Source organism: Apium graveolens, chromosome 2 (genome assembly GCF_009905375.1).
Source record: "Apium graveolens cultivar Ventura chromosome 2, ASM990537v1, whole genome shotgun sequence".
Lineage (NCBI taxonomy): Eukaryota > Viridiplantae > Streptophyta > Magnoliopsida > Apiales > Apiaceae > Apium > Apium graveolens.
In genome coordinates, this window is record NC_133648.1 from 185,775,674 (window position 1) to 185,797,985 (window position 22,312).

A 22,312-nucleotide genomic window follows, 5' to 3' on the forward strand; every position below is an offset into this window, starting at 1 on the left:
TTCCAATCTGGCCAACCTCTTATCAGCATCAGAGGCCTTCCTTAGTCTCCCCAACATATCTTGCATAGTACCATAGGGTATAACTGAATCCAATTTCTCAGCATTGTAGGATTTCAGATCAGCAATGTCCAGCTTGAGCTCATCCACACTTAGATTGTGCTGGTAATGCTGCAACTGCAAGAGATGCAGAGATTCCAGATGAGCTTGAAGAATTGCCTTGGTGCCAGCATCCTGAGTCTCCTGAATGGCTTGCTGAATTGTCATGACTTGTTTGACCAAAGTGACACCAAACTCTCCTGGTGTTGATGGTTTGGTCCATGCCCATGCAGGAAAATTAGGAACAGAACTTGGGCCTGCTACTCCCCCTAAGTTCATGCTCTCATTCAAAGAATTAGAGTCATCATCATTAGAATTTACTCCAAATTCTTCAGATGGCTCACCAGCTTGAGAAGGCAGCCTGTTGACAGCAGCTTTGTCTCTTAGAAGAGATTCTGAAGTGTGTACAATGTGTAGTGTCTGTTCTGCCTCCACATTGCCCTGTGCAGCCAATAATTGATAGGCTGAAACAGGGTGAGTAAAAGTGTCAGCATCTAAGGAAATGTTATCAATGACAGCTTTGTAGTGTTGCTGAAATTGTCTTCCCTTATCTGCATCATCCACTTTCATTAACTCACTAGCAATGGCTGGATCCACCCTTATAGCTTCTGTACCTGCCTTTCTCTCAATTTCTCTCTTTTCTTGCATCAGGGGCTCCCCCTGGCTCACACACACCCTCACACCCTCACCTTCACCTTCTAAGGTGGCACTCCTCTCACTTACTTTTGCCATGCTGGAAGAAATAGCATGCATTTGGTGACTCTCATCCTCTCCTTTTGCCTGGGAGCAACCCAGCCTCTCACTCAAAAAATCACTCCCTTCCCTCAAGCCTAAAAGAGATTGTACAGTTGCCATGTCCTCTACAGTTGGAGTTGTTTCTGTTAAGTGTGGAGAGGCCATCAACGGATAGGGAGTATCTGTTGAAGTGGAAACTGATGGTATCAACGGATAACTGCTGTTAAGCTTATCCGTTGAAGAACAACCACTTGTCAACGGATGAGAGATATTCGTTGAAGAAGGAAATGATGTAGAGATAGAAAGTGATATAATTGTTGAATCTGTGTGGATTGATTTTAAGTGAGGTGACACAGATTCTGCAACTACATCTGAAAGAATTGGCTGATGATCCAACAAATCATCTAAAAGATGATGATCACCAGGTTTTGAGTGGGGCTCCTCCCTGAGTTTTAATGAGGGAGAATCAGGAATTGATGTGAATATCATATCCACATCCAGAGAGGGTGTAGGAGAGTTTGAGGAATGGTGTGTGTCTATGTTGAGAGAATGGGGCTGTGATTCCACATTTGCTGGAATCACATCAAGCTGAATTTGAGAAGGCACAGATACTGGTGGGTGTATCTGTGATGTGTGTGCCCCTTGTGTGGAAACTAGGGTTTTGGCCTTCTTCTTCCTTGAAAAGGCTTGAATTGGTGAATTTTTAGTTTCAGTGTCCCTCCCTCTTTTGTTCTGTATCCCTGGATGGGGACTATTTTCAATAGTTACATCCTTTTGGGAGGATGCAACTAGGGATGTGCTGGACTCCTTTTGAACCACTACAGTCTTTTGAGAGACTGTGGCTTGGCTGGAATGGGTACCACTCACCTCTCCCACCTTATCCTGGGGGGATTTTTGATGTTCACCCCTCCCCTCACCACGCACACCCTGTTCACTCCCTTCAGGGTTTATGGTAGTTGTTACAACTGTTGTCTTTCGAGAAACAACAGAGGTAGGTTTCTTTGACTTGACTTTGGAGATTTTAGATTTGGTGGCTTTTGTAGGAACCTGTTTGGACAATGACACAGGTTCCATAGCCACACTAGAAGGCAAAGAAACATTGGGGTTGGAAATAGTAGGAGTTATAGAAACATTTACCTCACTTACCTGTGGTGCATTCATGATTGGCAAGTATACCAATGGCACCTGGCTGTTGAGGTTCATTCTCAAAAGGTCTGCAAGGACCCTTTTCTCTTGTGCCCAGCATTTGAGTTTATTATTCTCATTGGATATAACCAAACCTTCAGCAACATGGTTAGCCAATAACATAAAGAATCTAGCAAAGTAGATGTTATGTGGTCTATTAGCTTTGTTACCTAATCTGGAACCTAATTCTAGCATAACACAGTTGCTAAAATTAAAGTACCTATCAGAAACTAGCATATAGAGCATATTAACAAGAGATAAAGTGATAGCATCAAAATTGCTAATCTTCCCAGAGAAAACCTTAATGAAGGCATCTCCAAGAAAACTCCATTCTTTCCTAAGGCCTTTCCTTCTAATACTACCTAAACTAGCAGAATCAAAAGCATAGCCTATGGAATCTAGCATAGCAGAGACATCTTTATCAGTGTGTGGTGTCATGGCATTGTTCTCAGGCAACTTAAAGCAAGATTGTAAATCATCACAATTAATGCAATAGTCCTTACCTTTGAGAGAGAAGGCAATGGTCATATCTGTGGAGTTGAACTTTGCAGTTGTCCAAATCTCCTCAATCACTTCACAGTAGATGGTTGGGGCTTCCAGCATTGCATAGCTCAGTTTGCAGTTCTTGATGAAGTCCATCATCTTGTGATAATCAGAATGGGCTTCCTTCTTTTCAACCAAGACTATGAAATTATTCTTTTCATAAACAAATCCTGTTTGAGACATAATTTTGACTACTGGTGCCATTTTTGTGAGTAGAGGTTGCAGAGAAGAACTTGAGAATTGAGAGAGAAAGAGAATGATAATTGCAAGAAAGCGTAAAGTGAAAATAAGAATTCAATTGGGCTTTTATACTTTCTTGAATTAAAACACAAATTAAAACAATTAAATGATACTTTTAAGTAAGTGAAAGCCGTTCAGGAATAAAAGAAACTGTAGAAATTCTGAAAACTACCGTAAATACAAATACATACAACACTGTATATCTGTATCAACGGTTGAGTAAAAGAATCAACGGTTGTGACTCACTAACGTGGCACATCAACGGATAAGGTAAATAGTTATCCGTTGATGAACAACACTATTTTATCCGTTGAAGGATAAAATTACCAGAAATGTATTTGTCTTTCAACGGATAATGAATATCTGTTGATAGAACAATTTTGGCTTTCAACGGATAGGGAATATCCGTTGATAGGATAAGTCTTGATTAAAGCCAACTTTGTTCTTACAGCAAATTCATTTCAGGCTACAAGACAGATTACATAGATGACATAGATTATGAATAGTTAAGCATACCTAACACACTTACTAATCTTGTGAATGTTGATTCATCAAGTGGCTTGGTAAATATGTCTGCAATCTGCTTTTCACTTGGAACAAAATGAAGTTCCACTGTACCTTTCATCACATGTTCCCTAATGAAGTGGTACTTGATGTCAATGTGCTTGGTTCTTGAGTGCTGCACTGGATTTTCAGTAATGGCAATGGCACTTGTGTTGTCACAGAATATTGGAATTTTGTCAACAGTTATACCATAGTCAAATAACTGATTCCTCATCCACAGTATTTATGCACAGCAACTACCAGCTGCAATGTATTCAGCTTCAGCTGTTGATGTGGAAACAGAATTCTGCTTCTTGCTAAACCATGATACAAGCTTGTTTCCTAGAAATTGACAGGTGCCTGTTGTGCTTTTCCTGTCTAATTTGCAACCTGCATAATCTGCATCTGAGTAGCCAATTAGATCAAAACCAGACTCTCTAGGGTACCAAATTCCTAGATTTGGAGTCCCTTTGAGATATCTGAAAATTCTTTTAATAGCCACTAAGTGAGATTCTTTAGGGTCAGCTTGAAATCTAGCACATAGACATGTAGAAAACATAATATCAGGTCTACTGGCAGTTAAATATAAAAGTGAGCCAACCATGCCTCTATAACTTGTAATATCCACAGACTTTTCAGCCTTGTTTAATTCAAGCTTGGTGGCAGTGGCCATGGGGGTTTTTGCAGGTGAACAATCCATTAAGTCAAACTTTTTTAAAAGATCATAAATATATTTAGTTTGACTAATGAAAATTCCACCACTAACTTGTTTAACTTGTAAACCAAGAAAGTAAGTTAGCTCTCCCATCATGCTCATTTCATATTTACTTTGCATTAATTTAGCAAACTTTTTACAAAGTTTATCATCTGTAGAACCAAATATAATATCATCTACATAAATTTGTACAAGTATCATAGAGCCATTAACATTTCTAAAGAAGAGAGTTTTGTCAATAGTACCTCTTGTGAAGTGATTATCTAGAAGGAACTTTGATAAAGTCTCATACCAGGCTCTAGGTGCTTGCTTTAGTCCATAGAGTGCTTTCAACAAATAATACACATGGTCTGGAAAATTTGGATCTTCAAAACCTGGAGGTTGGCTTACATAAACTTCTTCCTCCAATTCCCCATTTAGAAATGCACTCTTGACATCCATCTGATAGACTTTGAAATTGGCATTAGCTGCATAGGCTAGAAAGATTCTGATGGCTTCAAGTCTTGCAACTGGAGCAAATGTTTCATCAAAATCTATTCCCTCTTGTTGAGAATAGCCTTTGGCAACCAATCTGGCTTTATTCCTTATGACAATGCCATTTTCATCTATCTTGTTTCTGAATACCCATTTTGTGTCAATAGAACTCTTGTTCTTTGGCTTGGGTACCAGCTTCCACACTTTGTTCCTCTCAAATTGGTTTAGCTCCTCTTGCATAGCTAAAATCCAATCTGGATCCAAAAGAGCTTCTTCCACTCGCTTAGGTTCCTCCTGTGATAGAAAGCTACTATACAGACATTCATCTTGAGTAGCCCTTCTAGTTTGTACTTTAGATGTAGCATCACCAATGATCAGTTCAAAAGGGTGATTCTTGGTCCATTTCCTTTGAAGTGGTTGATTAGCCCTTGATGAGGTTGCCTCAGTATTGTCATGATGTGAGATAGAATGTTGATTTGTTGAAACTCCCCTTGAGTTGCTGATTCTTTGAAAGGAATTGGGAGTTCTATCAACTAATGAGGTGAAGTGATTATCCGTTGACAGACTGTGATCAACGGATGCTTCGTTATGAACTTCAACGGATGATGCACTTGGTCTTTCAACGGATGCTGCATTGCTTCTTTCAACAGAAGCTGAATTTTGACTATCAACGGATGCAGCATTCTGTGCATTATCCAAAGGCAGACTCTGGTTTCTTCTTGAGATGCCTTCTTCATCAATCTCATCTTCACTATCATCACAATATATCTCAATATTGTCAAATTTGAGTCCTTCATGATGTCCCTCATCTGTTAGTCCATCAATCTTTTTATCATCAAACACAACATGTACAGATTCCATGACAATGTTGGTTCTTAGATTGTAGACCCTATATGATTTTCCAGCAGAATAACCAATAAATATTCCTTCATCAGCCTTTGCATCAAACTTTCCTTTGTGATCAGATTGATTCCTTAAGATGTAACATTTGCAACCAAAGACATGTAGAAAGTTTAAAGTTGGTTTTCTTCTCTTGAATAATTGATAGGGAGTCATGCATTTTGCTTGATTGATTAGAGAAATATTCTGAGTGTAACATGCACAGTTAACAGCCTCAGCCCAAAAATAAGTTGGGAGTTTTGACTCCTCAAGCATTGTCCTTGCAGCTTCAATTAGTGATCTGTTCTTCCTTTCCACCACACCATTTTGTTGTGGAGTTCTTGGAGCTGAGAACTCATGCATGATCCCATTTACTCCACAGAACATCTTCATGGTTGAATTCTTGAACTCAGTTCCATTGTCACTCCTAATATTCCTTACTTTGAAATCAGGATGATTGTTGACTTGCTTGATATGATTGATGATGATTTCACTAGCTTCATCCTTCGATCCAAGAAAATAAACCCATGAAAACTTTGAGAAATCATCTACAATCACTAGGCAGTATCTTTTCCTTGAAATTGACAATACATTGACTGGTCCAAAAAGATCCATGTGTAGAAGTTGCAGTGGTTCATCAATTGCAGATTCAAGCTTCTTACTGAATGATACTTTCTTTTGCTTTCCTTTCTGACAAGCATCACACAGTCCATCCCTTGTGAATTCCACTAGAGGCATTCCTCTAACTAAGTCCTTTTTGACTAGATCATTCATTGTCTTGAAATTCAAATGGGACAGCTTCTTGTGCCATAGCCAACTTTCAACTGGACTTGCTTTGCTGAGAAGACAAGTAATGGATTCTGCATCTGTAGAGTTGAAATCAGCTAAGTACACATTTCCTTTTCTAACTCCAGTTAGAACCACTTTATTGTCCTTTTTACTTGTGACAATACTGGCTTCAGAATTGAAGGAAACAGTATTCCCTCTGTCACATAGTTGACTGATGCTCAATAAATTGTGTTTGAGACCATCAACCAATGCAACTTCATCAATAATGACATTTTCTTTTGAAATCAAGCCATATCCCATAGTGAATCCTTTGCTGTCATCTCCAAAGGTTATGCTAGGGCCAGCTCTCTCCTTAAATTCTGTGAGCAGGGTGAAATCTCCTGTCATGTGTCTTGAACAACCACTGTCCAAGTACCATAGATTCCTTCTTTGTCCCTGTACACAACAAAATCAATCAAGTTGATTTTGGTACCCAAGTTTCCTTGGGTCCAGCCTTGTTAGTCTTTTTCCTAGACTTCATTCCTCCTTCATCTTTTGACTTAGGTAACTTTGGGTCAACCTTTGTCTCAGATGTGGTTGGTTGAAGTGTAGGGTTAGTCACAGAATCATTTAACACATTTGATTGAATTTGATAAGGCATAGGTTGTGCAAACATGTTATTCCACATAGGCATATTGTATGGCATTTGAGGCATACTAAATGCAGTAAAGTAAGGATTGTTAATGTATGGCATGTTTGCAAAATGTGCATGGGGATTCTGGTGAGACATAACAGGCATAGGATGCAGAGGTGACATAGACATGTTAGGCATAGAGGGATTTGAAGGCATGGGAGCATTTTTAACAGATTTGCAATTAACAGATAGGTGATTAACACTTTTACAATGTACACAGCTTTTTCTAGGAGCATACCTATCAGGTGGGTAATTGTTATATTTATTAATCCCTACTTTCCCATTCCTTTTAGATTTTCTTTTAGTTTCCTTCTTATCCTCAACTAACTTAAGCCTATCTTTTAACTGATCTAAAGTCATGTGTCCTATATTCACTTTACTGACATCTCTGGATGTGCTAGCTCCTTCTTTGACAAAGTTCTTGAGAGTTGAATCATTCTTTTTATTTTTAAAGGAACTTGCCTGTTTTAATTGATGAGCCTTCAACGGATGCTCCTTTTCTTCCTTCAACGGATAACTTTCATCATCCGTTGATTCCACATCCGTTGACAATCCATCAATTAATTCTAACTTCTTTTTGTTTTTCTTCCAGGCATCCTCACAGAATGATTCAATTCCCTGAACCTTGGCAATTTGAACACCCACATCCCTAGATGTTTTTTAGGCCTTGATTACCTCTTGCTCACTTTCTAACTGTTCAGAAAGAATCTCTACTTTCTTAACAGCTTCTTCTAGTTCACTCTCGACAGTCAAGCATTTAAGTTTAATCTTTTCAAGCTCAATTACCTGACTCTCTAACACAGCATTCCTATCACTTAAAAACACATTATTTTCTTTGATCCTAGTGTTTTCTTTAGCTAGTGATTTAAGAGAAACACGCAAATGATATAATTCATTGGACATATCATTTATTGCTTCATTGCATTCATGTTTAGAAAGCTGAGAGAGATCAGTAGTAATTACCTGGTTGCTTGATGAACTAGTTTCATTTTCATCAGAATTAGCCATCAGGGCTAGGTTGACATATTCCACATCATCATCTTCATTTGCCCCATCTGCTGCCCAATCATCTTGAGTGAGAAAAGCTCTTTCCTTTTGTTTAAGCAAATCAAAATACTTCCTTTTGTAATCAACTTGCTCAAATTTCTTTTTCTCAGAATTTGGCTTCCTACACTCACTTGCAAAGTGTCCACTAATGCCACAGTTGTAACATTTGAACTTTGATTTGTCCACCATGTTTTTGTTTGGCTTAGTGAACTTTGTGTTTTTCCTGAACTTCATCTTTGCAAACCTCCTGGACAGAAAGGCCAGATGTTCATCAATATCATCAGATTCATCCTGACTGGAATTGTCTTCATCCTCAGCAACTTGCTCTTTACCCTTGCTTGATTCTGATTTGCTTGTGCCAATTTTGAGACTTGGCATCGTCTTTTCCTCATTTCTGGCTTCAACCTTTTCACTGTCAGCTACAAGTGCAACTGATCCTCCTTTTCTCTTTCCCTTTTCCAACAGCTCATCTTGCTCCATCTCAAGTTCATAAGTCTTCAAAATTCCATATAATCTTTCAAGTGTGAAGTCCTTATAATCTTGAGAATTTCTTAGAGAAACAGTCATAGGCTTCCATTCCTTTGGTAGAGACCTTAGAAATTTTAGATTGGAGTCCTTGACTTGGTACATTCTCCCATACAGCTTTAATCCATTCAACAGTTTCTGAAATCTGTTGAATGTATCATTCAATGATTCTCCTTCTTGAAAGTGGAAATATTCATATTGTTGAATGAGAAGCTGCATTTTGTTTTCTCTAACTTGCTCCGTGCCTTCACAGATAAGCTGCACAGTATCCCAAATTTCCTTAGCAGTTTGGCTATTGATGACATTGTCAAACATATCTTGATCCAGGCCATTAAACAAAATGTTCATGGCTTTCTTGTCCTTGTGGACCTCTTCAATATCTTCAACAGTCCATTCTGCCTTTGGCTTGGGAATAGACTGTCCAACAGCAACTGTAGCAGTAGCAGCTGTGGCCACCTTGTGTGGGATGTGAGGACCATTCTCAATGCAGTTGATGTAGCTTTCATCTTGAGAGAGAAGATGTAAATGCATCTTCACCTTCCAGTGATGATAGTTATCTCTTTCCAGGATTGGAATCTTTATACCAATGTCCTTCTTACTCATGATGTTAGCAGAATAGATCTTTAAAACTCTCTGTATGTTAAGAGCTTGCTCTGATACCAATTGTTATTCCCAGTGGACTAACAATGAGATTTACAGAAGGGGGGTTGAATGTAAATCTCAAAACTTTTTCAAGTTTTGAGCAGTTTGTCAGACTAAGAGTTTGAGTGATCAAATGTGTGTAAATTGCTTGGAGCTGATGCAGACAGATATATATTTAAACACAAATGAAATGAGCACAAAGAACTTAAAAACTTTTCTGGTGGATTTGTTATTCCACCAGAGATGTGTTATTTCAGAAAATCTGTGATTCAAAATTAAATCACAGCTGCTTCCTAGTACAAACTAGATGATTTTCTCTCTTGATATTTCTAAACAGTTCTTGGAAAATTCATATCTAATTACTAGCTTCTACTTGGTTTATATAACACCAAGTTTACAAGTGAAGACAAAGATAAAGTACAATAAGACAATAGTTCTCCACTTGTTTCTGTTCCATTTTTATCCAGTGTAATATGGAATTATCTGTTGACTTTCCATTTTGAACCAGACTAAAAATGGCTGCTTTTTCTGCTGTTCCTGAAATAGGCTACCACATCTCTGTCAATCCATGTGCCTCTGTCAGCTTTGTTAAATTGTCACTATCAACTGCTATGAGACTGAGCATCCGTTGAAGCTTTCATCCGTTGATGGCTTTATCCGTTGATGCTCTAGCAATTAAAGCTTTATCCGTTGAAGCACTTATCCGTTGATGGATATTATCCGTTGAAGCATTAGAGGCATCCGTTGAAGCTTAGTTTCTCATCCGTTGAGGGTCTTCAATATCCGTTGACACTTCTTCACTTATACAAAATTACAAGGCATGAAATATTTACAATTAGCCCTCCTATTTGTACATCCATTAGTAGTCAACATGACTGATTATCTCCTAACAACATCTAAGAATTACAGCTTGAAATCAGAGAGTGAGATGTGCTACAATACCAAACTTATTGCTAAGTAAGGCTACTCCTTCAACGGATAGCCAAGATGGTCTTATCCGTTGAGGCTACAAACACTAGATTTCTACTTAAGTGTTTTGCTGAACTTATCATCAAACTAATACACATATTCCTAACAACATCCAATCTTCTTTGTCGGCATGATGCATATGTTACCATACAGCTTTGCTTAGGTAGTTGTTCATGGATCAATTCAGAATCTTTTGTTAACCTTAGTCAAAACTTCATTCTTGAAAACTCAACGTATAGTTGCTTTCCTTCTAATCTTTGGAGAAAAATCCTTAGGTATCACGCTGGCTTTCTTATTCTTTGAGTAGCTGAGGATGTTATCAACAAATACAGTTTGCTTATCTGAGTACTCCTTATACACCATGATCCTTAATTCCTTATAATCACCTGATACACTTGTTATTTCACATAATATCACTAGAGCTTGCAATGCCCTTAACTCACTTTAATGGTAATCTCTGATATGTTCTCGGATTGGATCTTAAGTTAATTTCTGAGATATAACATACTTCTTGAATTAGGTCTCGTAAGTAGTCAATTCTTTATAGGGTCTCACTTCTTCTTATTCGTTGTTTTGTTAAACTCCCGATAATCAGTACATACTTTTATACTTTCATTCCTTTTTCTCCCTTAACATCACTGGTACACTTCACGATTCACTTCTTGTAAAACCACTTCCTGGGTCTGCCTTATCTACTAGGCCTCTAATATTTCACCTTAATCATTTGACATGTCCACACTTCCTAATCCATCTTGAAATTTCCTTCTTATACCTAGTTATCACTATTTTTCTTTATATTTCCGTATATCTTGGCATTTCTTCATTAAATTAAATACTTTATATTGTGAATTCCCTGTGGAATCTCATTTCTTAATCCTTCTACTTAGAGCATCCAGGTGCTGGAAGAAAACTAGAGAACATCGTAATCGTTCTCCTGGGCGCATAAATTTCCTGCTAACATCGTAATCAATTATCTTCTCTTGACATGTCCTTATCTTTCTCTTAACAACTTTGACTGAAAGGTCATACTATCCATCTTTGCTCCTTTTGGATTATAACCTTTAACTTCCAGTTCCAACTTCAAAAATTCTATAGTTAATTCTTCGGGTGCAGACTCTATGTTCGTTCTCTCCTTTTTGCCTATCGCTTGTCACTATTTTTTGCTTTTCCTCGTGAATACATACTTCAACTCTTATGGTCCGTATAGATCTTACACCTTTTTCCATACATATCATGTTTCCCAATCTTTCAACATAAATATTATTACTGTTAGTCCCAATTATGAATAGGATACTTTTGCTCATAAGGTTTCGGTTGTCTGGGTGTATATACAATAACTTCATTGTGCTGCATCAACACACATCCTACTTCCTTATGAGAAACATCACTATAACTACCAAATCTCTTTAATACTTTCAAAATGATAAAGTAGGTGCTGTAACCATTCTTTCATTTAACTCCGTAAAACTTTCTTCACCCTTCTCCATTTCATATAACTTCTTGCTTTTCCTGGTTAACTTCGTCCAAGATATTGCAACTTTCAAGAAATCTTGCATAAATTTCCGATAATAACGGATCCATGATAAAAAAAATTCTTTTGTTGGTGTTTCTGGTCTCTTTTTATTCATAGTAACTTTAATTTCTGTTGAATCTCTTTTGATCTTCTCCACATTGACTATTTATGCTAAGAACTATACTTTATACAACTTCTTTCTTCTCCAACATCCCTGTTATCATTAAATGCTTTGCATGGTCCTCTGTTGACGTTAAGTGTCACAGCTACAGCTTATCCAGATATTCCCTAAAGATTCTATCCATCAAGTTCAAATATTACTGGTATATTGGTTAATCCAAATGGCCATACAAGAACAATACTTAGTTCTGAAAATTATCTTTGATATATCCATAAGTTTAATCTTCAATTGGTGAAATACCAAGTCTTAAATCAATCTTATAAAAGTACTTTGCTTCTTTCGTTTGATCAAACAAATCATTGGGTCGAGGTAATAGATATTTATTCTTGATAATAAACTTGTTGAGCTTTCTCTAGTCGACGCATAATCCTATACTTCCATCTTTCTTATTAACAGTTAGCACTGGTGCACCTTATGGGATACACTGGGTCTAATCGCTTCTTCTTCTAGCATCTCTTGTATCTGCTTTGCTAACTTCCTCATTTTAACTGGTGCCATTTTGTATAAAGCCTTAGTCACTGGCTTCGTCTCAGATGCTAAGTTAATCGCGAACCTCATTTTCCTATTTGGAGGAAATGTGGATAACCCTTCTGGAAACGTATCTTGGAACTCCTTAATTGCTATACAATCTTCAAGTTCTGTGTGCTCCTGACTTTCATTTATAATCGCCATAGCGCTTACATCTTGGTCACTATAACTTTTTAATCTTAAATTATTGTTAATCCAGTTCTTCATCTTTCTTCATCCTTTAAGCCTCATCATATTCTCATTTAGCATCCTCAGAATTATCTTTTCATCATGACGGTCTGTCTGGACATCACGCTTTAATAGTTAATCCATTCCTTAGAATAATGTCAAATCCTCTTATGTTCCATGATATCAATTCTTCATAACTTATTGCCAGGATTCTCAATTCCACCATTGTACTCAATTGTTCAACAATTTCACATTCTTGACTTGTTAGTCCTTTGTTCCTAATCTTATCAATTCAACAGGTTAATTCATCTTATCAACAAAACCTTGAGAGATAAACAATTAAGTTTCTCTCATATCTTTTAATACTTTAACGCATAAGGTATTCACCATAATCATCCATGTCATCACGTCCGTATTCTGAATAGAATACTTCACAGGAAAATCGCATATTCTCGTTCTTGAAGACATATTCCTTATTAGAGTAGATTCCCTTGATTCTTAGTACATCCCTGACTGGGTTAATGATTTGCAATTCTCGCCATATGCCCTTGAGAGGTAGATGGAACTTTTCCTGCTTGGTCCATATTGCATTGATTTCCGTTGGAAAAAAAAATTCTTGCAAAGAACGACAGTACAACAAAACAACTAGAAAGATTCACAATTCAACAAAAATTAGAGTTGAAAAGAAAGAAGAAACAAGGATTTGGATATGAATGAGACAACCACATTGGTACTTAAGATGGCCAGTCTTTCATACCATATGGCATACAACACATGATTAGGTGGCGTCCCACCTGACTCTTCGTCATTTTGACAAAGTGTCTTACCATAACATTATTTATCCCAATCAGAAAGCAAAACTTGAGGGGAAAAAATTGAATTTGAAAGGAATGCAATACCCTACTTTTTGATATCATCCTAACGAGTTTATTAAAAAAAATTCATATATTTTTAGGAATTAAAAAGGAATATACGCTGTAATACTGAAAACAAGAATAACACCATTGGTCACCATCCACATTTCACTTGTATTCGTTTTTCGAGCTTGTTCAACCATATTCCCATTGTTCCCTATAATAACTTTAAAAAGTACGTTGAAATGCCTTCGTAAATTAAGCATTATGGTAAATTCTTACTTGTCATGTCTTGCATCTTTAACATCGCACCTACACATATAATACTTTAACAATTCAATCATAACGGCGTTCTTACCAGATACCCTCGAGTTTCCTCTTTTCAATTTAGAATAACCACGAATCATTCAACATAACGATCCTTTTATTAATAATATTCTCTTTTTCTTTCTTTTTTTCTTTTTTTTCTTTTTTTTAAAGTCTGGAAATCTTCCCAATCTTCTTCGGTCATACCCAGGCTTTTGTTAATCAATAAATTCTTTAAACTTTAATGGTCTCTGCAACCGGATGAATGATTACTCCATACGCAGATTCTGTTATTACTCTTGTCAAACCATATTTGCACCTTCCCGTTAGGAATAATCAGCTTCTTCATAACCACGGATTACTTGGTTCTCTGAATTAACAATACTAAGTCTGAAATAAGTATCCTTCCAGGTAATCTGAGTCTTTTAACAAACAAGAAACTCAAGTAGTAACTTGACAACCAAGGTTTATAACTTTGAAAATCACACACTTGGTTGTCCTTACTATATGAGTTGGTTGTTGTCCTTTCGACGTATAACAAAGTACCAAATTAAAGAAAGGATCATGCAAAGGTCCATTTACTTCCATTTATCTTCTCTCCTTCATTGGGTCCATTTGCCTTCCTTAATCGACGAAAACTTCAGTTGTCGTTGCATATTAGTTTATTCGTAGCTTCCCATCAAAGCTCCCATACTGATAATATTTCCATCATCAACTTTGCAATCGTTAAGTGGAACAGACTATCCAATAGTCAACAAGTCTATTTCATAGAACCAAAATGTGCTCACATCACTACTTTACATATCGCATTTATCATAGCACCGTCATTTAATTCTATAAATATTCCAAATTTATACTTTTCTCTCTAACTTTTTCATAATTCATCTAATCCATCCCACAACCACTCACGGGTGGCCTATTTACTTGTAGCTCCATTTAATCTGGTAACAGCTATCCTCCGAGACACGTGAATCTTCTTTCTAAACTCCTTCTCACTTTTACTTATATCTCAAATACTCACCATTTACTGTAACTCCCGAACCCATCCTCGTAGGTACTGTTGCTTCATAGGACAAGTTTTAAACTGGGGGTATAGAACAGGGTGTAAAGTAAACTGAAAAGATACACTCACAGCTGAATGTCTAGTAAACAATCCTTACATAGAATAAAAAAATAAATAAATAACCCCTTGAATCCGGATCGTTTACAGGTTATGGTATGAAACAAGAATCTGATCTTCTACAACTTACAACAACTAAAATACAATTGTAAATACCTCTGAATTAATGCTCGAATCATATTCTTCTAACTTCTTCAACCTCTCGCAGCGGAGATTTCTCGAACTTCTGCTGTCTATCTAAGCTATTCATTTTTATCCTTATCTGTTTTTGGCAGAAATAAGAATTGACAAAGCAAGAGTGAGCCAAAAATGCCCAGCAAGTATATAAATTGAGGTTTAAACATTAATTTCAAAGAAAACTTCCAGACAAAATCTCTGAAATATTCTGAAGGGCGAAACACAAAATCATTTAAAGGATATACCTCGTTATCTTAAAAATCAATTTGATTTGCATTGCTATGAATCACATAGGATATAATGACATTTTTGTAAGAGCTTTAGAGATCGCGTGTTTTCAAAATAGCTTTTGGTATCATTTTATAATTGAGCAATGAATGCAATAACTATTCATAAAACGACGTTCAAGAAATTCCTAACTATTCAGTATCCATCATTATCGACTAAGTTTCCATAGACTTAGCCTGCTAAACCAGCCTGATAAGGACGGGTTGAATAATTAAGAAGATCTCAATTCATTCAAGATCCTAACTATCACTGAGCAACTAATGCTGCAACAACAATCTGAACCTTGAATATATTTAGAAACATTGTAATTTCCCGAAACTGAGTGCTAAGAAAGAATAACTTTAAACCATAATCACATTTTATTTCAAGAGGGAATGCCATTAATGGCGAACAATAATAAATTAGACTGGACACTAGAACCAACATATGCACTATAACCTGCTGATCAGTCAGGAGATAGTGCGGATCTATACCCAACTGCATAGACCCAACCAACATATGGGGCACCCAGGCAACTATGGCCTAAAGGGGTCCGGTCCATTCCTGACCCATAGGATCCAGCTCATCACTGGTCCTCATAATAACCGTCCAACCCGTAGAGTATTTTGATGTCAAATCATTTTGATTTCAAAACATCCCAAATCAGGGTTCGCAAATAACCCGAACGAATGGGTATTTGCTCAGGAGAGCAATCGATAATATAGGAACAATAATGAAAAGAACTGGCATAATAAGAGTAATTGCAGTGAAATATAAAACAGTTAACTATTCTGAACTTAGAATATGAGCGAATAAATATTTGCAGTATTTAAGGAGAAAGGTTAGGAATACTTGCAGTATTTTAAAAGAAAAATCCAGAATACTTGCATGATAAGATTCAAAATAAATATCACTTGAATAATAAGTGATAATAGGAATACTTGCCTCAATAAGCTTTAACCGTTATTACTGGTTGACTTTGGTTCGACTTTGACCTTTCGGCTTTATCGTCCACCTACTATCCTATTCTCGATACGATCCCAACATTCAGACCCTTTGGTTGGAACTTCGTTGATCTCGATGTCTAATCTCTAGATCGTTCCTAGTCCGATGTCATGTCTCGGGTCTTCCGTCTAAAACCTACAGGGTTGAAATACCCTAATTCAGATAATCGCTTAAACTTACATCAAATCACTATTCTATTTTACCCGTACGATTTCATAACCGAATTCATATTTATATGTATTATCTAAATACACATAGCAATTACGGTTCACATCTTCGAAACTCGGTTCGGTATTTATTTTCAGAAAATACGTATATTCGTCATTTTGAAAAACAGGGTAATCGATTATTTATAAATTATCTTGTCTCAATCGCAGTCCAGTTCATATAATATAATTGTATATGATTATTCGACGTTTCCAATAATTATAGGTTACGTTCCCAATATTTCGGAATTAATTTCCTGAAAATCGGGCAGCGCCTCCTTCGTTTATCGGCCTACCCATCGAGATCAAATCGACGTCAATCACAACATAACAATCACATCAAGCAATTCAATCCACAATCCAATTACCAAGTCCCAAACTTCGATTCGCTTAATTATTATTATTACTCATATTTTTCATTTTTATTTAATTAATAACGTAGGACTCAGATAAAAATCATCATTGCCCACCGTCGGCTCGCCGAAGCTCATCGCCGACGGCGGTAAAGTTCGTCGGTACTCGATAAATTTCGGGTTTCCATACGAACCTCACCGATTAAATATATAATTTCCCACACAAAAATTCATTTTTATTTCATGTATATTATTCAAAGGATTTCCTGCAGAAAACTAATAAAATATTAATAACATCCCAACCAGCAGCACAAACGCGCGTATAATCAGAGAATACCATCACGCAACCGGAAAAAGGAAAAGGGACGGCCGGAAAAACAGAGCAGAAACCGGAAAAACACAACACACACACTTGAAAACCCAGGTACACACACACACAGATATACAACACACATATATATATACACGCAGGAGACACGCACGCACACGGGTCAACACGCGCCACTCGTCTCGCCGGAATGGCGGAGGCGGCGGTGGTTGAACTGGGGCGGCGATCGAAGAAAACGGACAGGGTATCAAGTTGGAGCTATTTACCGAACAATAAGCCGGAAAAAAAAACCCAACCCAGGCGACGGTAAGGGGGAGAAACAGCGAGAGAATCAAGGGAATAAGGGAGAGAAAGAGGAGATTCGAGAGAGAGAGGTAACAGAGAGATTAGAGAGAGATTGATTGAGGGTTGAAGAGAATAGACGGGCTGAACCCGATAAATAATCTGCCCCCCCTTCTTTATTTCGTTTTATTACTTGTTGAATTAACGAACAATACGATACTCAAAATTTGGAATATCTGACGAGTAATTACGAGTATCATAATTCTGAAATTTTCCCAAAATAACATTTAAAATTTTATCGAAGTAATTAAAATTTAAATAAATAAATTTTTTTCATAATTCTTTACAATATTTTTAATGATGCGTAACGTACCTGTATTTATCGATTTAAAGAATAAATGTTCAATAAAATCACTTTAAAATGAATTTAAATGCAGACAGCTCGATAATTACTTATAAAATTAATCTTCGTATCCAATAATTCACAGACAATTGATAATACAGCAACACAAAGCTGACATAACCATCACATATTTTATTTATTTAATAATTCGATAATTATATTTACATATTGAATCAAAGATAGGTTACTTAGCCTCTAAGTAACTAAAAAGTCGATACAATTTTAATACCAGAATTGGATAATTATCAAAACAAAGCTCCCTATAAAATACTTTATACGAAATTAAGGTGATAATGTCTCGCCTTTTGAGAATATGGATTCTTATCGATATATAAAATGATTTGCGTATTGAAAATTTCACACCGGGACTCGTACATGTCAAATGGTACCCCGAATCGAGAAAGTCAATGTAACACCCCCAGATCCGGGGTCGAGGATCCGGGTCGTCACGGTCTTTCTTTCCACAATATCACTTCACTTAATTAATAATAATAACCTTATGCTGTGACCCCACACTAACACACACCACAACCCGTTATAGTCTCAGAGATGAAATTTAAATAAGTACAAGTCTTTGAATCCACAATTTAAAAGTTATTACAACCCAAAATGATTACTTGATAAATTTACAGTTAATTGCCATTATCTGCCACAAGTTATAATTATACATAATTGATTCTCAAAAGTAGATGGTCTGATCTACAATAGATCTACCTCTGCAGCTATAGCAGCTACAACATCAACGGGAAGACGCGGAACGCTTCCCATGCGCTTGCGCTGGGTCTGCTGGAGTCTGGCCATCTTTCCTAACTGTTGTTGTGTGATGAAGAAATAAAGCAAGGGTGAGCAGCAAGCCCACCAAAATAATATGTATAATGATTTACAATATATGAGCCTACTCATAATACTCATGAAAGTCTTGGTCAAACGAAATGAACCAAGTTTGATATCTTAATGCGATGAAGTCGCAAAATATTCAGTATATATACATATATACTTTTCAAAATATTGGAAGTCCTCTTCCATGCATAATATACACTAAGTCCCAGTGTATAACTGTATAAAAAATATCGTTGCAAGGTGATCTCATATATCTAACCTTGTCTCAACGTTTTTTCTGAAAATCTTTGTCATTCATAAGACAATTATTAATTAGATATAAGTTTAAAAGATGAGGTTACCAAATACCCCAATATACTTATATCTTTCCCAATACTACTTGAACTACCACCGTTCAAGTTATAATCAGTTTCAAAAGTTCATCACATAGATGAGACTACAAGACAAGATTTGAATAGATTCAATCTTTGAAATATTATTGAATGAAAAAGTTATGAGATACTTTATTTAGTTCCGATATATATATATATATCCACATATATATATCTCTAAAACATTTCCTGGAACCTCTGTTATGTAAAGTATGAACAGAGTTGCAATATCCAATGAATTTGGAAGGAAAAGAAAACCTTTGGCATAAACCAGATATCTTGCTGATCAGGCAAAGATACCCATAAGTAACCTTTTCTACTAGTAGATGGACGAATTCCCCACTGGTCATCACCCTGGCCGCATTAGGACCTATGCTGGACTGCCACTCAGCCACTTATGCATTTGATGGACTCCCACTGAGCCACTTACACTATCATGGACGCCCACTGAGCCCTTGTTGCTTATGCCGACTCAATAGATGGACTTACTTCCCGAACGATGGGCAAGTAATCAAGATGTTTTCTCAAAACAGCAACCTCGTTGCGAATGTAAAATACACCACTGAGCCGGATCCCTCAAGTTTTGAACGAGTATTTAAATCCCCTTTAAAAGGAAGATCTTAAATATAAAAATGAGTTTTGGGATCCGCTCTATCTTTTAAAAATCATTTTGAAGACTCGAAAACACTTTATAGAGTGTTTGGAGTAAAGCTGATTTAATGAAGTAAATCAGTCCCCAGAATATTTAGAAAATGACTGAATATTATTAATTAAATAATATTCCCATAAAGAATAATCTTTATAAAAATAATTGAAGTAGAAGTATTAAAACTTATACTTGAAACGAGTATTAAATAACCAAAGATATACTTATATGAAAGTATTATCTTTATTTGAATAATCGAAAATAAGTTTGATTATTAACACCTTATTCTTTAATAAAATAAAGAATATATTTCAGCAAATAATCGGAGTCATAGATCCTCAAATGAATATTCAAATAATATTCATTAAATAATATAAACTGTCATAAGCCTTCGAATGAATATTCAAATAATATTCAATAAATAATATAAAAGAGTCATAAGCCCTCGAATGAATATTCAAATAATATTCAGATAAATAAATAAAAGGAGTCATACGCCTTCGAATAATATTCAAAATAATATTCATTAATAAAGTAAAAGGAGTCATAAGTCCTCGAATGAATATTCAAAATAATATTCAATAATAAAATAAAGTTAAAGTTATCGAATAAACCTTATTCGATTAATAGTTTTAAAAACTATATCCATATATATATATATAAATATATATATATATATATATATATATATATATATATATATATAATATACTCGGGAACATCGACTCCCGGTTTAGAAATATGTTCACCTTTTATCTCCTATACTAAGGGTATACGCAACTACTTGCTTATTTCTAGCATAGGTATTATGCAACTATAAGCATTGAAATCAACAGATAGATAACCAGATTACGAAACAGACATGCATATATACCATATTAGCATGCTCCAATATATCGCAAAATTTGCTAATAACAATCATGCAATATCACAAGATAATGCATATACATATATTTACATCACAGCAACAGTATAACGGGTAGAAAACTTGCCTGAGCGACTGGGGGTTACGAATGGCTCGGGACGAGTCTGGTAACCTATAAGCAACAAGTAAGTTGGAATTAAACCAAAGTCACTTGTAAATCTATACTCTAACAAACTCAGACTCTAACGCTCGCTTTGCGCTTACTGATTCTCTTAAGTCACTCGAGTACCCTCGGCTCCACCATTTTTAATAATTTAACCTTTACGAGTTTTAAGGCGATTCCTTCGCGAGTGTCTTACCAACTGCCTAACACACTTACCATAAATGTTTCATACTTCAATTAGTCCTTTTTGGTCTTTAACCTATGTTTCAAAGTAAGGCGAGGGGAAATGTTTCGTTCGCGAAACGCCGTTACTTGAAATGGTCGTTTCTCCTAAACCGTGCATCGGAATCGAACGAACTACATATCAAAACGAAGCTCGTAACACGAGCTATCTAGACATGGCAATGGTCATAATCTAGCAGGTGGTTCTCGGGTCCTAATGTTATGCACAAAAACAGTCTAAAGAAAATCGGACGTTACGACGGCTATGTTTACGCGATTTCCCAAATTTAAACCATTCAAAAACCATCACAATTCAACCTCAAATCAATCATACAACCAACATCCATCCAAAACACATCATAACAGCCCCAACCAATTCAAGTTTAACATTCATACTTATGCCTAAGCTTAACTTTAACCATACTTAAGTTCTTTTAATCAAAACAACAACATTTACCAATCCAACAACATCCCAAAACTCACTAATCTCTACATACACAACCATCAAGCCTCTCATGAACTAAAATACTCATATTATGCTCTTAACATTCAATAACAAAGCTTGGTTAAGAGATTATACCTTCCTTGAAGCTTTTTAACACAACATAAGAGCTTTGAATGCCTAAAGAACCTTGATCCTTGCTTGTATAACCTTAATCTTTCATAAAAATTCAAGAAAACTAAAGTTATTTCTTGAAGGTTACTATTCACCATCTTCTTCCTTGATTTATAGAAAAAGATTGGCTTGGAATTAGAAGCTTAAACTTATAGGAAGTATGTAACTATCCATGGGGAAGCTTAGATAATTACCTTGCTAAATAGTAAGTGGTGGAGCTTGGATCTTCAAATTTTAAGAAATGGGCCGAGATCTAGCTTGGGAAGAAAGATATTTTTGTGTTTTGTTTGATGAAAATGAAATGATTTGCTTGGTTGGTTGATTTTTGTGTTGTTTTTGGTTAATGACTTAATTAACCTTGATTTTGTGTGGTTATAATTCAACCACACTTCCTTCCCTTCTATGTCATGCTTGTGTCACCTTGCACATGTCATTATGCTCCCACTTGTCCACACCTTGTGGTTTGATGATGTCACAATCCCTGGCTTCTTGTACAAGCTTGTCTCTTGGTCACTTATTTGTTTTACGGTTCGCTTATCTTTCGTTCTCGTTTATCGTTTGAGGGATCATACCCGGGATCTTATTACTTAGGTTCCCTTAACCTTTCTCAATATATTATATTCCTTTTATGATCCTCTCCTATAATCCTTTAATTTCAATCCTTTTTATCCTGTTACCTTATACTCAATTCTCTCCGTATCTTGTGGATTTCCGGGAAAAATCAAAGTGTTCGGAATTGGATTCTGACGATCTTTACATACACTTATATACCACATAGAGTACTAATAATATCCCATAAGATCAATAACAGAACCCCTACATAGCGTGGCATGAAAAGTTTTC